Source organism: Pelodiscus sinensis, chromosome 6 (genome assembly GCF_049634645.1).
Source record: "Pelodiscus sinensis isolate JC-2024 chromosome 6, ASM4963464v1, whole genome shotgun sequence".
NCBI classification, from domain to species: Eukaryota; Metazoa; Chordata; order Testudines; family Trionychidae; genus Pelodiscus; species Pelodiscus sinensis.
The window spans coordinates 115,733,987-115,749,064 of record NC_134716.1 but is presented as its reverse complement, the minus strand read 5'-3'; the positions used below and the strand labels follow the sequence as shown (position 1 = coordinate 115,749,064).

General features: G+C 44.9%; 1 protein-coding gene across 1 annotated transcript in view; it reads left to right on the top strand.

Moving 5' to 3' along the window:
- The window catches only part of LIPG (lipase G, endothelial type), a 31,107-nt gene extending 30,093 nt beyond the window's left edge, over nucleotides 1-1,014 (top strand). The window contains exon 11 of the transcript XR_003086869.2: nucleotides 836-1,014. The gene's annotated coding sequence lies outside the window, so the exon portion shown is untranslated. The remainder of the gene's footprint in view (nucleotides 1-835) is intronic.
- The last annotated feature ends 14,064 nt before the right edge of the window (nucleotides 1,015-15,078 follow it).

Below are 15,078 nucleotides of genomic sequence, written 5' to 3'. Positions count from 1 at the left end.
TTTTAGCTTGTTTGTAATAAAAAATAAAAAAATAATCTCGATGAGCTATTCCAATATCAATTCACTGCACTTTAAAAGATTGTCCCAGATTGTTTCAACAACCCTTTCATTGTCTTTATTTTTTCACTCCAGGATCATTTTTGTTTTGATTAGACCTATATCATTAAGATGTACATTGTTTGTCAGTCAGTCCAGAGGACTGAACAAAAATTGTTTTGAAAATTCCTGCCGTGATTTTTGGTTTTGCTGATTTCCACAAACTCAGTTTTTAACTTTAATTACAAGCTTTTTATTATTATTATTATGAAGAAGCTAAGTCTGGTTTTATAATCCTACCGACTGACCTTTTTAAAACAGCTTTGCAGCATTTTCTTTTCCAGATGAAAAATAGAATGCTGGTGGTGCCAAGTTGCCAAGTTATGTACAATGCTTTGCCACTGCAATGCTATTACTGGTGACTGAGCTCAGGGAATAAAACTGGAAAATGTAAATGTGTTGGAGCATGCACGGATTTATTTTCTTCAGTCTGTTGTTCAAATATTTAATTATCATTAGGATTAGCTGGGGGCAACTCTGACCGGTGGGTTGTGTATGTATAGGACTTACTACCCCTGGCTTCTGTTCCCTGCTGTTCCAGTGACTCACTGTGGGCATGTCTACACAGCAGGAAAGTCTCTGGGAAGTCTTCCGGAACTTCTTCCATATTCCATGACTTTTCAGAGAAAAAGCTAAGGGCTTAGATACCTCCTCAATCAGCAGCTTTTCATTAGGCCCTGGTGACTTGAAGACTCCTAACTTGGCTAAGTAATTTTTAACTTGTTATTTTCTATTTCAGCTTCTGAACCTACCCCATTTTCATTGGCGTTCACAAGGCATCCAATCACTACCAGCCTTCTTGGTGAAAACCAGAACAAAGAAGTCATTAAGCATATCTGTCATTTCTACATTTTTTGTTACTGTTTTTCCTCTTCATTGAGAAACATGCCTACTCTGACTTTGGTCTTCCTTTTGCTTCTAATATATTTGTAGAATGTTTTCTTGTTGCCCTTTAGGTCTCTAGATAGCTTGAGCTAGTTTTGTGCCTTTGTTTATACTAATCCTTTATAATATGACCTATGTTTTTCATTTTGTGGGACTCCTTTTTGATATTTAGATTATTCAAGTTCTCCTGGTTCAGTCAAGGTGGTCTTGCCATACTATCTTTCTTATGAAGTGGAATAGTTTGCTCTTATGCCTTAATGTCTCTCAAAAAATTGCCACATGTCTGTAGCTGTTTTTCCTCTTATACTTGCTTCCCATGGGATTTTACCCAACAACTCCCTGAGTTTGCTAAAGTCTGCCTTCTTGAACGCCATTGTCTTATTTTGCTGTTCTCTCTTCTACCATTCCTCAGAACCATGAGCTCTCTCATGTCATGATCACTTTTACTCAGCATGGTTGCCTCAGTTACATATCCAGAGGTTTCATATTCAGTTTGTGATTTCTCTATGAGGAGGGGGAAACTCTTTGAAGATGAAGATCTGACTATCTATGGCAATCATATCCTAGTATAACATATTGAAAAGGAAACAAGTGTATTGGTGGCCTCACAAAATGCCACAAGTGAGCCCACATGCTAAATGGTGGCCCAGCAAAGGGCAGGAACTAAAACAGAAGTTGGAGCCATGTGAGTTTTGCAGAATAACCAGAAAAAAACCCCTCAAAGGCTCTCAGAGCCACTACATGACCTGATAAGAATAGCATTAGCCCCTTCCTTCTATATTTGTAGAAAACCTGCTTTCCACTATACCTGCAAGTCAAGAGACAGTAAAAAAACCTATATGGGATCGTGCCTCATTTTGACATCTAAAACAAATAGCCACTTTGGAATACAATGTGGTTTCAGGCACGTTATTTCCAGCCCATACCACAAACCAGGGAATACAGTGGCAAGGAGATTTTTACAGCAAAAAAAAAAAAAAAAAAAAAATTAATTCTGAAAAGCTAAATGGCAACTTTTCATTAGTTACTGGAGTCAGCCCAGGTCAGCTACTTTTGGGTACACAGATGAGAACTACTATGCTAATTCAGTGGTGTTGGAGCCCATCTATTGCCAAGCCAGCTGGGTCTGGTCAGCACCCAGAAACTGTGCCTAGCTCTGGGCCTCCGAGGCACACTCCAAGGGTGCACATAGGACTCCACAGTCCAACTGTTCTAGACCCCAAGACCAGAGCTCTGAGACTTGGCCCATTGCTAAGGCACACCCCAACTTCCACTATCATGGACACTCTGGTTTAACTCTGTAGGGACTCATGGCAGGTAAAGTAAGGAACACAGGCTTTGCATCAGTGGCATAGCCAGGACAGGACACTGGGGGTGAGCTCTGACTTCAAGTGGGAGGCAAGGGTGGGGAAGGGACCAGGACTGGCTTCCTCCAGCTGGCCTTGGAGGGTGAGGGACACTCTGGCCAGCACTCCTCCACCCCCTTCCCCGCAGGCTTCAGTTGCACAGAGCAGGTGTGAACAGAGCACAGGAGTTTCTGAAGCTACAACTTTTACTTCCAAAACACACAAGAGTTACAGCTCTTAAGGCAAAAGAACAAAAACCTATACATGCTTTCTTCCAAGTTCATGCTCACCGCTCCCGTGAATACTTAGGCCCAGTCCTTGCATCAGGTAGACTGGCTCTCAGCTTCACGCAGCCCTGAAGATGGAGAATAAACTTTCTGCTTTGAGTCCCAGAGAGGTGGTTAAAATCCCAATCATCTTCTGAAGACAAACTGGGGAAAGGAGTTTCCTTGAGGCTGGTCACTCCCTGCAGCAAACTTTTTTTTTCTGGGGACAGTCCTTTGTTGGGAAAACAATCACATTTGAGAGCTCTTGTTTTAGGCATTACAATGTCAGTGGACTCCTCTAAGAAGTTACTGTTTTCACTCAACACCTAGGTCACATGATGGTTTGGGCACAATTCACTACAAACTTCAGGCCCATAAGCAGAAATTTCTGTGGTGGTGGGAGGGGAGTGGGGGAAGGTTGTGCGTTTTTGTAAGTGTGGAATGCAAGGGTGTGAATGCACCTCCCATGGTCCCCCAGGTAAGTGGGGAAATCAGCTCCACCTTCCCCCAGCCAGCCAGAGCATGGGGGAGGGAGACTCAGGAAGCGCCTTCCCCTGGCCGGCCAGAGAATGTTTACCTGGGGGATCATGGGAGGGGGTGCTTTCACACCCTTCACACACCTCCTGCATACAAATCTGAACTTGTACATCTATAGATCCATCACAGTGTTTCTTTCTAATGAATCAGACAGCAGGAATCAGGCCCAGTCAGAAATGCAGGATGTCAAGGTCAGGCAACAAGAACAGGTAGAGCTGGGTGAGTAGTCTAAAACAGGGAGGAGCCCAGTTGTACAGACAGCTTTCTGATCCGCCTTCTGGCTTAAGTAGGGATAGCGGGCCAAACAGGAGCTTTGGTGTTGCACAACTAGGGCTAAGGAGTGAAATCACCTACCAGAGCTAGGTTTTGAAAAGTCTCAGTTTCAGCTGATGCCAGTAAGCCATCAGTAATAGAATTGTACTGTGATGGTCCCCAGATTCCCTGGAACCTTGTAGTCACAGATTTGAGACCTAGGGATTGAGAAAGGTCATTTGGTAGAAGATGAATGTGTATGAGGGAACATAAGGGCTACGTCTAGACTGGCATGATTTTCCGCAAATTCTTTTAACGGAAAAGTTTTTCCGTTAAAAGCATTTGCGGAAAAGAGTGTCTAGATTGGCACGGACGCATTTGTGCAAAAGCACTTTTTGTGGAAAAGTGTCCGTGCCAATCTAGACGCAGTTTTGTGCAAGAAAGCCCCGATCGCCATTTTCACCATCGGGGCTTTTTTGTGCAAAACAGTTTTTAGCTGTCTACACTGGCCCTTTTGCGCAAAAGCATTTGCGCAAGAGGGCTTTTTCCCGAGTGGGAGCAGCATAGTATTTGTGGAAGAACAGTGACAATCTTACATTAGATCGTCAGTGTTCTTGCCCAAATTCAAGCGGCCAGTGTAGACAGCTGGCAAGTTTCCGCAAAAGCGGCTGCTTTTCCGGAAAAAGTGGCCAGTCTAGACACAGCCAAGGAAAAAAGTCTGACAGGTAAAGTCAGAGAGGTCAACAGGTCATGTGTTGGGACAAATTCACCAATTTAAAAAAAAAGGCTCTCCTTACAATTAAAAGTTGGCCATTTGTTATCTGAAGCTCCCAGCTAAGGAAAATTAATGTTAGTCAGAATAAAAAACAAACAGCAAACAGATTTGTTTCCTTTTATAGTCAGCTACCATCCTATGATCTTCACAGGTGTTCAGTCAGATGTTTTCATCTGAGCCAAATTCCTTTTTTGTACATCTACGCAGCAGTGTGATTTTGGAATAATGTCCATTATCCTGAAATAGTGTTGTGCATGTCTTAACAGCAGACCCACTATTTTGAAATAACAGGCATTTTATTCCAGCTTCCTGTAAACCTCATTGCATGAGGAATAAGGAAAACACTGGAATAGCACACTCTCGAAATAAGCTATGCAATTTGTGTAGCTCAAATTGTGCAGCGTATTTAAGCTATACATGTCTGTATGGATGTACCCTTTGTGGGGTTTATAGCTGGATGGAAGGATGTGAAAATATCTGGAGCTGTTTGTGCCTAGGGCCGTGTCCAGACTCAGGGGTTTTTTCGGGAAAAGTAGCCTTTTCCCGAAAAAACTTCCCCTGCATCCAGACTCACGCCGCGTTCTTTTGAAATTATTTCGAAAGAACGCGGCTTTTCTTTCGATGGCGGTAAACCTCATTTCACGAGGAAGAACGCCTTCTTTCGAAAGCTCCTCTTTCGAAAGAAGGCGTTCTTCAATGTAAAGAGGCCATCTTCGAAAGAGAGCATCCAGACTCGCTGGGTGCTCTCTTTCGAAAAATGCTTTCGAAAGAGCCTCTTTCGAAAGAAGCCTGCAGTCTAGACATAGCCTAGGTGTCTAGCTATTGCCTATATTCCATTCAATTCCAGACATCCTGCCACATAGCACTGCACTGCAGCATGGAATCTGGCATTTAATGTCACATTATTAACGGACTATAATGAACCACATCTGAAGAAAGCTGTCACTTGCCAGCTTATTTTTAAATCATTGCATATTTTTTATCCTGGTTCCAGCTGACTTGTGCCTTTGTATGCCTTTCCCAGGGAGGTCTGAATATTCTGTCAGGACTGGGCTTTAGGGAACATTTTTACTGTAGAATTTAATCCTTTGGTGATTAAGAGGTGCTATGCTATTAATGGACTAGATCCTAACGCCCTGCAGTTCCCACTGGGCAAAAATCCTGAAGCCCTTCTGTTTTTTTAATTTGGTCCTCCCATAGGTAATAGTCCCACACTCACTGTGAATTGACCCTGATTAAAAATTGAGTAAATGCTTCAGGATTTGGCCAATTTACTCAGTTAAGCCACATCTTCCCTATGGAGAAGATAGATGCCGCGGTTGATCTTCTGGGGTTCAATTTAGCAGGTCTACTAAAGACCCACTAAACTGAACTCAGAGTAATCCCATTGGTACTCCCACTGTGTGCGCAGTGTGGAAATGCGGTTTAAGACACGTGGACTCCAGCTACGTAATTAATGTATCTTAATTCGTCCTTCTGCTGAAGTGTAGACCAGGCCTTAGGGAAGCAGGAGCTCAGCACCCTTTGTACCATTCATATTATTAGGTCTTAAGTGAAAGAATTATTTGTTCTAAATTTCTCAAAGGTTCTAAGTAGACAGAGGAGGAAGCTCTTCACATTTTCAACAACCCCCAGCCCAAAACTACATTTAAGAAACTTTTTATTAAGCATTGGTATTGCTGTATTGTACAACACACACAGGAAGATGTGGATCCTGTCTGAGGAACTTCTGTCTTTAAGACAACATGCTTACTTTCTATAGTTTAACAGTAGCTGTCTCTCATCCTGGTATCCAAGGGTATGTCTACATTGCATTCCTCCTTTGAGAAAGGAACGGAAATGCAGACAAACATTGCAAATGAAGCGCGAATTTGCATTACCCACACTTCACTTGCATAATGGCAGCCAGCCGCTTTTCCAAAATACTGTATTTTGAGGAAAAAAACGCAGTCCACATGGGTTTATTTCGAAAAGAAACCCTTCCTTTGAAATAACCCTTAAACCTCATTTTTTAAGGAATAAGTTATTTCAAAGGAAGGTGAAACAAAAACAGGACATGGCTATATTTCTATCACTATTCAAAAGAAGGGTCTCTTTTCGAAATAATCCCTTTTATTCCTCGAAATATGCTATTTCAAGAAAGCGGCCGGCCACCATTATGCAAATGAAGCATGGGAAATTCCAATCTGAGCTTCATTTGCAATTGTTTGTCTGCATTTGCAATCCTCTCTAAGGAGGAATGCAATGTAGACATACCCCAAATGGTGTAGAATGCTATGAATTAGGGTGCCCTAAATGGCATAGAAACATAAGAATCATCATGCTGTGTCAACCCCCTGATTCATCTAGCCCTGTATACTGGCTCCATCAGTGGCGAGCACTGGACGGTTCAGAGGCTGGCTTATGCCCTGATACATAAGGATTTATATGCCTCTTGAACTTTGGGACTTCTAAAAATGGCCTTGCTAATTACATTCTGGATATTCTCAATATCCAAATAAATGTTAATTCCTTTTTTGAATCCTGCCCCTCCCTCAGCAGCACCACAGTCAGTCAGGAGCCTCCTTTCCTTTGGGCTCAGGACAGTGCAGACTGGCAGTAGCCATATAGCCAGGCTCCCTGTGCTTCTGCACTGGGCCATCTGGCTTCTTGCAGTGGCAACACACACCCTTGCCTGCAGCCAGTTCCCTGCTTTCTCCAATGGCTTCTGCATCCTCTAGTCAGAGGGTAAGTGGCAGCAGGAAGCCAAGGTGGGTTTTGCAGCCAGTTCCCTAGTCAGCCTTGGCTCAAGGCAGAGGGACACCTTCCCTTTCACTGTTGTGAAGCAGAGAGAACCCTCTCCAAAGGCATTTGGAGAAGAGGTTAATGCAGTTTGACAGTAACACTCACCAAGTTCTCTTTGATTAGTTGGGTGGAACTCAAGCTGGGGACAAGCATCTCTCTACAATTCATGCTTGCAGTCTCTATGAAGAGAGTCTGTGCTAGGAGTCATGGGATTTGAACTCTAGTCTGTTACCAAGACAAACAAGGCTTCATTTACTTTTGTCTCTTGTAACAGTCTTTTCATAATCAGTTTCCAGGGTTCACATCTGCAAAATAAACTTTATTCTGGACAACTTAAAGTTTAGGTGAGGGTAACTCAATTCTCCCTCATCTGGAAACACCTTTTAATAACACACTTAATATTTATAGAGCACTTTAATTCAGGAGGCTGCTGAAGCCATGGGCCAAATTCTACATTCAATTATATCTGTGCAAGACTATCCCAATTGCACGAGGACTTCATGGTTGCAAATCAGAGCAAAAATTGCCACAGTGTCTGTATACTAATTCAATGAAGCAAATTCTGACAGTTAATGTGATGTGGACCTGCTGGTAAAAGAGGGCACAATCTGGGTGTGGTTCAATACACACCGAGTCCTGGAAGCTAATCCTCTGCCCTGGGCTGCTTTCTACCACTCTCTGGTGTCTACATAGTCTGCTTGCCTACTGGGTACGGTCCTTGGTCGAGGCTGTGACTGGCTGTGGACGCTGCTCCCTGAGTGTCTGCAGCTGCTGGTGTTGCTCCTGGGGCACTGGCGGCTGCGGGTGCTGCCCCACGGACGGCTGTGACTGCGACTGCTGCTCTTGGGGCGTCCGTGTCTGCGGGCGTTGCTTCTGGGGTGGCGGTGGCTGCAGGTGCTGCCTCAAGTATGGCTGCAGCTGCAGCGGAGCGTGCTGTTCCTGGGATGGCTGAGGCTCCAGCAACAGCTGTTGGAGGAACCCTTCGGGAGCTGCGGCCTGAGCTCCTTCTCCTCCCACCTGCAGGGTTCGCCCTAACTGTCCACCCCGACTGCAGGGTTCCCTGCACTCTTATACCCTGGCTCCGCTGGGAGCATGCCCAGCAGGGCTGAATGGGCGGGGCCTTTTCAGCCAGCTGAGCCCAGGCTACTCTCTGCCCTTCAGCGCAGGGCAGATATGCCCCATCACAAGCTACTATAAAACCACTAGCAAACCTGCAGTAGAGCAGACCCTCGGGGTGGGATTCCAGGATTTCAGTTGATGGTGGCAGCACTGCTGTTTGGGTTCCTGCCTGTAGCGAAGGGGGTGCATGCTGCTGGATTGTCTGCTGTAGGCATCGAGCTGCTTCCCCTACCCCCTTGGAACTCGGTTTAAGGCTCACATAAAGCAGGTTGCCCCTCATGCCACATTCACCCCCTGAATGCCTCAGATACGCTTTGGCTGCGAAGACACTTCCAAATCTTAGCGGAGTGCAGTTGTTAAAATTGTTAATCATATCTGAGGTAGTGCCACAACTTCCAGAGTGTTTCAAGTACTGTGAAGAGGTTGGAGCTGAATTTAGTGCACTTCTGTCTCACACAGAAGTTCGCTGGTTACTGCGCAGAAAAGTCTGAAACTGAGTGTTGCAACTAAGTGAAAAAAACAGTCAATGTTCTTTGAAAGAGAGATGTGCTAAAGAGCAAGAATTATTTGAGAAAATAATGGACCGTACATTCATTCTAAAATTGGCACACCTTGCAGACTTTTTTACTGAAGTTAATCAGCTAAAGCTCACAACAAGGAAATATGGTGAATATTCTCAGAGCTCAAGAAAAGGTTGCAAGCTTCCTCAATAAGTTCCAGCTTTATTGATGTGCGGTTGAAGCTGGTCACGGATGCATGTGGTTAGAATTGACAGCTCTGCTTGAGACAACCAAACAGAAATGTTCATTTGCTGATATCATAGACACTTGCTGTCAATAACAGAATCCATCAGTGGATACTTTCCCGATATAGAACAGCATCACATGAATGCAGAGATTGAGAGACCATTTACAGTGGAAGAAAAAGTAATCAAGGACAAGAATATCAAGGAAAAGGCAGAATTCCTTGGTCTACGGGGAGATAAAACATTGGAAGCTGATTTTCAGGATTCTGATCTGGCAACTTTTTAGGTGAAAAAGCTGGTTTAGAAAACCCAATTCTGACAGAGCTCCCAAACTTCTAATCCCATTTGCCACTACGTATCGCTTTGAGGTCAGCTTTTCTACAATTGTCCACATTAAAAAAAAAATGAAGGCAAGGAATAGATTGGATCTTAGTTATGATTTGCAGTGTGCATTATCTGTGACAAAACCTTATATCTCTAAGCTAGTCAAGCAGAAGCAGTATCAACCTTCACACTGAGAAATTAATCTGAGATGCTATTCGTGATGTGTTTTCATTTTCTGAATAAGTAACCTAATATATAGTAAGTTTAAAATACAATAGATGTTAATTTTTCTCAACATAATGTCTGAGAAAACAAAATGCAATAAAAATAATTAATTGTAATCCTTTGTCTATTGTTGTTTAAAAAAGGGGGAGGGTTAATTTTGGTTTATTGGTTAAGCTTAAGAGGTAACAGTGCCAAAGAGGTAAAGAACCACTGATCTACAGAGATGAGCTACAGCTGCAGTGTTGCAATTGAGTACTTGTAGCATTTTTAGTGTAGACATAGCCTTAATAGACATGACAAGGGGAAGAGGGGAAACAAAGGTATAGAGAGGTAAAGTCATTTATCCAAAGTTACAGATTAGAACCCAAGTATCATGATTCCACATCCATCACCTTATTGACTAAACAACCATCCACATCTCCAAGTTTCACAGATAATATGGAAGAGTTCATAACATTATATGGATGTGACCAAACAAAACTAAGCCCTAGAGACACAATTCACCTACCACTGGAATGCAGCCACCTCTGGTGTAAAAAGAGTGGCTGCCATTTTATACCTGCTACATCGCACCAAGAATTTGTTGATGTTTTACTATCTTAAAATAGAAATATCCATTTATTATCATAACATTGCACTTGACATTGAACAAAGCAACTAAGTTCTTTACAAATATTTAGAAATCCTTGTTACAGTAAAACTCCCAATTGTCCGGCATCCAGTGGTCCGGCACTCCCGATAGTCTAGCACCAACTAGAACCCCGAAGTGCTCCGGCCAGCCAGACAATTGGAGCTGCTCCGCGCTGCTTCTCCAAGTCTGCTGCTGCTGCAGAAACTGATCAGCAGCAGATTTGGGGACGCTGTTGATCAGAGCAGCTGGGGTGCTGCCGGGCACCGAGCAGGGAAGTGAGGGGCAGCGCTGCGGGACCAACCGGGCAGTACCCCAGCTGCTCTGCAGCTTGCCCAAGTCCACCGCTCATCAGTTTCAGCAGCGGCAGACTTGGGGAAGCGGCGCGGAGCAGAGCAGATGGGGTGCTGTTGGGTTGGTCCTGCAACGCCACACCTCACCGCCCTGCTTGGCGCCCGACAGCACCCCAGCTGCTCTGCTCCGCGCTGCTTCCCCAAGTCCGCTGCTGCTGCTGCTAAAACAGACAAGTGGCAGACTTGGGCAAGCTGCAGAGCAGAACAGCTGGGGTGCTGCTGGGGGCCGAGCAGGGGGGTGAGAGGCAGCGCTGCGGGACCAACCTGGCAGCACCCCAGCTGCTCCACTTCGTGCTGCTTTCCCAAGTCCGCCGCCGCTGCTGCTGAAACTGACGAGCAGCGGACTTGGGGAAGCTGCAGAGCAGCGCAGCTGGGATGCTGCTGGGATGATGCCGTCCCTCATCCCCCTGCTCGGGGATAACTACCGCAGTCTGGGAGGTGGGGAGTCCACTCTCCTCCCCTCCTGGAAACTCTCAGCGGAAGCACGGGGCTTCCCTCACCTTCCTGCAAAACGGCAGAGGGTCTTCCCCTCGCCACGCCATTCCCCACCCAGCCCCTGGACGCAGTGCGGGTCCGGCAGACCTATCACAGCCCTACTGCTGGAGTACCTCCCGATACTCTGTCATATCCGATAATCCAGCACCACCTAGGTCCCAAAGGTGCCGGATTATCGGAAGTCTACTGTAATATGTGTCACAGGGTGGTATGCTTACCCGCCGGGGGGGAGGAAGGAAGGAGGGGGGGAGGAGTAGTCACAATGCTAGGGCTCTTAGAATCACAACTCAACACCACAAGTTCAACAATTCCTTTCTTGTACTAGACACATGGCCCTCTCACTGGGGTCATATGGCCTAACTGCCAAAGTTCAGCAATTCACCTCCCTGCCCCCATTGGGGTAGTGCAACCTAGTAGCCAGAGACAATAATAAACACCCTTCTCGCTGGAGCAGTACAGCCTAGTAGCCAGAGTCAGTAAGTGGGTGCCAGCCCCACAGGTTGGGGATTCAGAAAGTATTAGGGGGACCAGGTCCACCCTACTCAACTGGCTCCCAACCCAGGGCCCTATTAGCAGTGGTTCAGTCCACTGCTCGCTCAACAGAGAATCCCACCACAACACACTGAGAGTCACAGGTTACAATCCCCTGCCCTGGGCTACTTCCTACCATTCTCCAATGACCACCTGCCAGGGTCCTTCCACCAGATCCTCTGCCCCAGCACTGGTGTCCATCTGGCAGTTCACCTACTGGCACTCTGGTCATACCTCCTGTCTCCTCAGCAGCCAGCCCAGACTGAGTCTCTCTCCAGGCCTTTATACCTGGACTGCAGTCTGAGCATGCTCAAAAGGATCGTAGGGGCGGGACTTCTTCAGCCAGGCAAGCATGGTTAGGCCTAGCTTCCTCTGTGTGGTGCTGGTACACCCTGTCACAGTATGCTAAATATCAGACTTTAGCTTAATGCTTAAAAGTCCTGACAGCATGAAGTGTTTCTTCCTCAGTAGGCTTCAGGGTAAGTGCTGTGTTGTGAGTCTGATGGGGCTATTTTGTCAGTGAAAAGGTTTCCGTTTATTCAGTGGTGCAAGTTTGAACCCATTATATTGAATCCTACATGAGTTGAGCACGTCAGGTACTTGGTGGGAGATGAGTAGGTTCATTTTATTTTATCCTTACTGTCACTAATTGTTCACAGGAATAAAGGCAGCCACAACTCATCCTGGTTTACCAGAAACAATTTGCTTTCCAGGAGGTTTCTGTGAATGATCCTTAGGTATTTTAGAGAAAACAGAAAGTGTTTGTTTTCTCAAGAATTCCTGCTATAGAAAACCTGTTACACTCTCACTAATCCAACTGCTTTTTCTGCCAAAATTAACCAATGCACTTAACTTTTTTTAAAAAAATGTCAGCTGTGTGATTCATGAAAGCTGGAAAGGCCTTTTTCTCATGATTGGAGCAGAAAGCTGGAATGAGATAAATCCAAACGCATGACACACAGTGGGCGATGGTGCAAACTCACCCCATGCTCATTACCACAGTGACACTCTAACCTTGTGGTCCTTTTTGGCTGCTCCCAGCCTAAGAGCTAGGAGAAAGAAAGCAGAAGAACTATTCTGAAAGGCCTTGCTGAAGAACTGCCAGGTGGAGCCCAGCCAAAAGGAGCAGACTGTGACCAACTGACCTATAGCATTTAGACAGCAACAGTTACTCAGGGAAAGAATCTAGCCAAACAGGCAAAAACACACACACAAGCGGATGGAATGCTACATAAGGTCAAAGTCCAATTTAGGTGCTTTGTAACTCATCTAAATCTTTCCTTGCTTTCCGGGATAGCACAGTGATGATGTGTGCCCAAGAATCCCATCTCTTCTAGAGATGGATGAGGATTTGCATTTGAAGCAGCTCTCTGATCCCATTCCCAGGAGGTTCACTTTGAGGCATAGTTTAGCAGGCTGGGTGGGTTAGCTGACATATGCTTGAATTTGGCACATGCTGACTGCTCCATATTTACAAAACATCTTACAGGATGTTAGCACCGAAGGCAGGATTTAATTTCACAGGCCACATGGCGTGATTATGGGCCTGATTTTGCATGGAGCTGAGCAATGCCAGTCAGTACGCAACTACGTACTGATACTCATGATAATGATAAAACTTACTTAATTAGAAAATACCAGATATTTATATGTCCGGTATTTTCTCAATTTGTTTCCCGGACAGAAAGCTCGAATACCAGACTGTCTGGTTCAAAACCGGACACCTGGCAACCCTACAGCCTGCCGATGGGCCGGGTGGGGGGGGAGGGGGAAGGGAGGCAGTAAAGAGGGCATCTGCCCTGGGGCCTGGTAATTCAAAAGGGTCGGAGGCTTCCAGCCACCGCCGCTACTCTGGCTGCAATGGCAGCTGGAGCCCTGGGGCCTTTCAATCACCACCAGAGCTCAGCGTGGCTTGCTGCAAATGGCACTGAGGGCTAGCTGTGGAGAGGTTAGCTCCCCCCCCCTCCGCCCCTTCCACCTGAGGTCCCACCCCTTCCAGCAGTGCGGAGCCAGCCAGCCAGCCACCCACCTTGCACAAGGGCTCAGCAATTCTTTCGACTCCCACCCCATTTGTAACAGAATACCTGAAAAGTAAATATACAGTACAATATATATATAGTTTGTTCTTTGTAAATGTTTGAGTAGTTGGGTATGAACTCCAGATGGGCTGTATTATATTAAGAGTTAAATTCCATGCTATGTCAATGGAAATTTAATTTTTCTTAGCTCTATAATAAGTTCTTGAGTTTGATTTATTACTGCTCAGATTTAATCAAAGTACTCGTGTCAAACAGCCTCTTAGAATTTTAAGACGGGAAGTTTCTTCCATATGAAAAGGGAAAGATTGGATACGTATGGGAAATTAAATGTCATATTGATCCAATGACCCCTCGGAGTTGACAGATTATTAATAGTTACTTATTTATAGCAATGCATACTATGTGCTTTGCAAATGCTCCAGAAGGACTGTCCCTGCCCAGAGAGGTCATGATCTCAGGCTTATAAACTAGCAAGAACCGAAAGTCAGAACATGCAGGTAGCAAGGTAATTCTCCACTGATTTGTAATTTGGGATTTAATCTGTAAGACACAGATGTCATTAAAATGTGGTCATCTTAATATTCCTATTCCTCTAACCTGCACTCATGCTGGCATGTATCCAGTATAAATATGCAGCACATTAAATCCCTTCAATATTTTATATATGGTGTTCATATTTTTGTGTGCCAGATTCTCTGCTAACATCCAAACTCTACACACTGAGGACTGGTGAATCTGCTCTGAATATTTAAAATTCCTGATAAAGAGTGGACAGTGGGAGTCAAGATGTGCTCTGCATCTCCCAGTGGAAGCTCAGCAACTTCTGGGATCATATCAAAATTGGGAGGTCTTTTTCCACGTGTTGAAAATGTGCACGAATGGCCAAAAGCAAGTTATCAGCAGAGTTTTAGTGGCCACCCACCCACCTCACAAACAGTGTGCGCTGCTCAGTTCATGGATTAAATGAACTGAAGGATTTTGTAAACAGTTTTTATTTGTAAATACTGTAATTGTAGATGTTTCACTGGCTACGTCTAGATTGCAGTGCTTTTCTGGGATAAAAGCAATGCTGCGTCTGAGGAATGTGTCTGCTTTTTCAGAAAAGTTTTCGAAAAAGCGGATGAGCTGTTTTGCCATCCCTGTTGTTTTGCAAGGAAGAAGGGATGTGTCGAAAGCGGACTTTTTTCTGAAATCTGGTGCCATGTAGACGCTCCAAATTTCGGAAAAGCCTCTTTCAACAGTAAAGCAGAAAAAGATTATATGAAATTTGCAGTATGCAAATTGCGAATCTTTTTCCAATTTAACTCTGCAGTCTAGATATAGCCACACTGCGTATGTTCTTCCCACGTTGTTACTGAATAAACAGAAATTGACAATTTCAGAGAACCGAGAAAATCACTGTTCCCTCCAGGGTTACAGGAGTTGGGTGTAAAAATTCTGAATAACCAGTCTCCTCTTAGAAGGGATAAAAATATATTGAGGGAAGGAAATAAGGTCTAGCAGACATTCCCTTTTGTTCACAGGTGCAGATTCTCATCCTTGTGCTGACTGGATATTTGCTCTACTTCAGCAGTTCTCAAACTGCGAGTCAGGAAACCTCAAAATGGTTGGTGACCCCCTTTTAATGGGGTCACAAGGGCTCAGATTAGACTTGCTGAAGCCCAAGTCCCATTGCTTG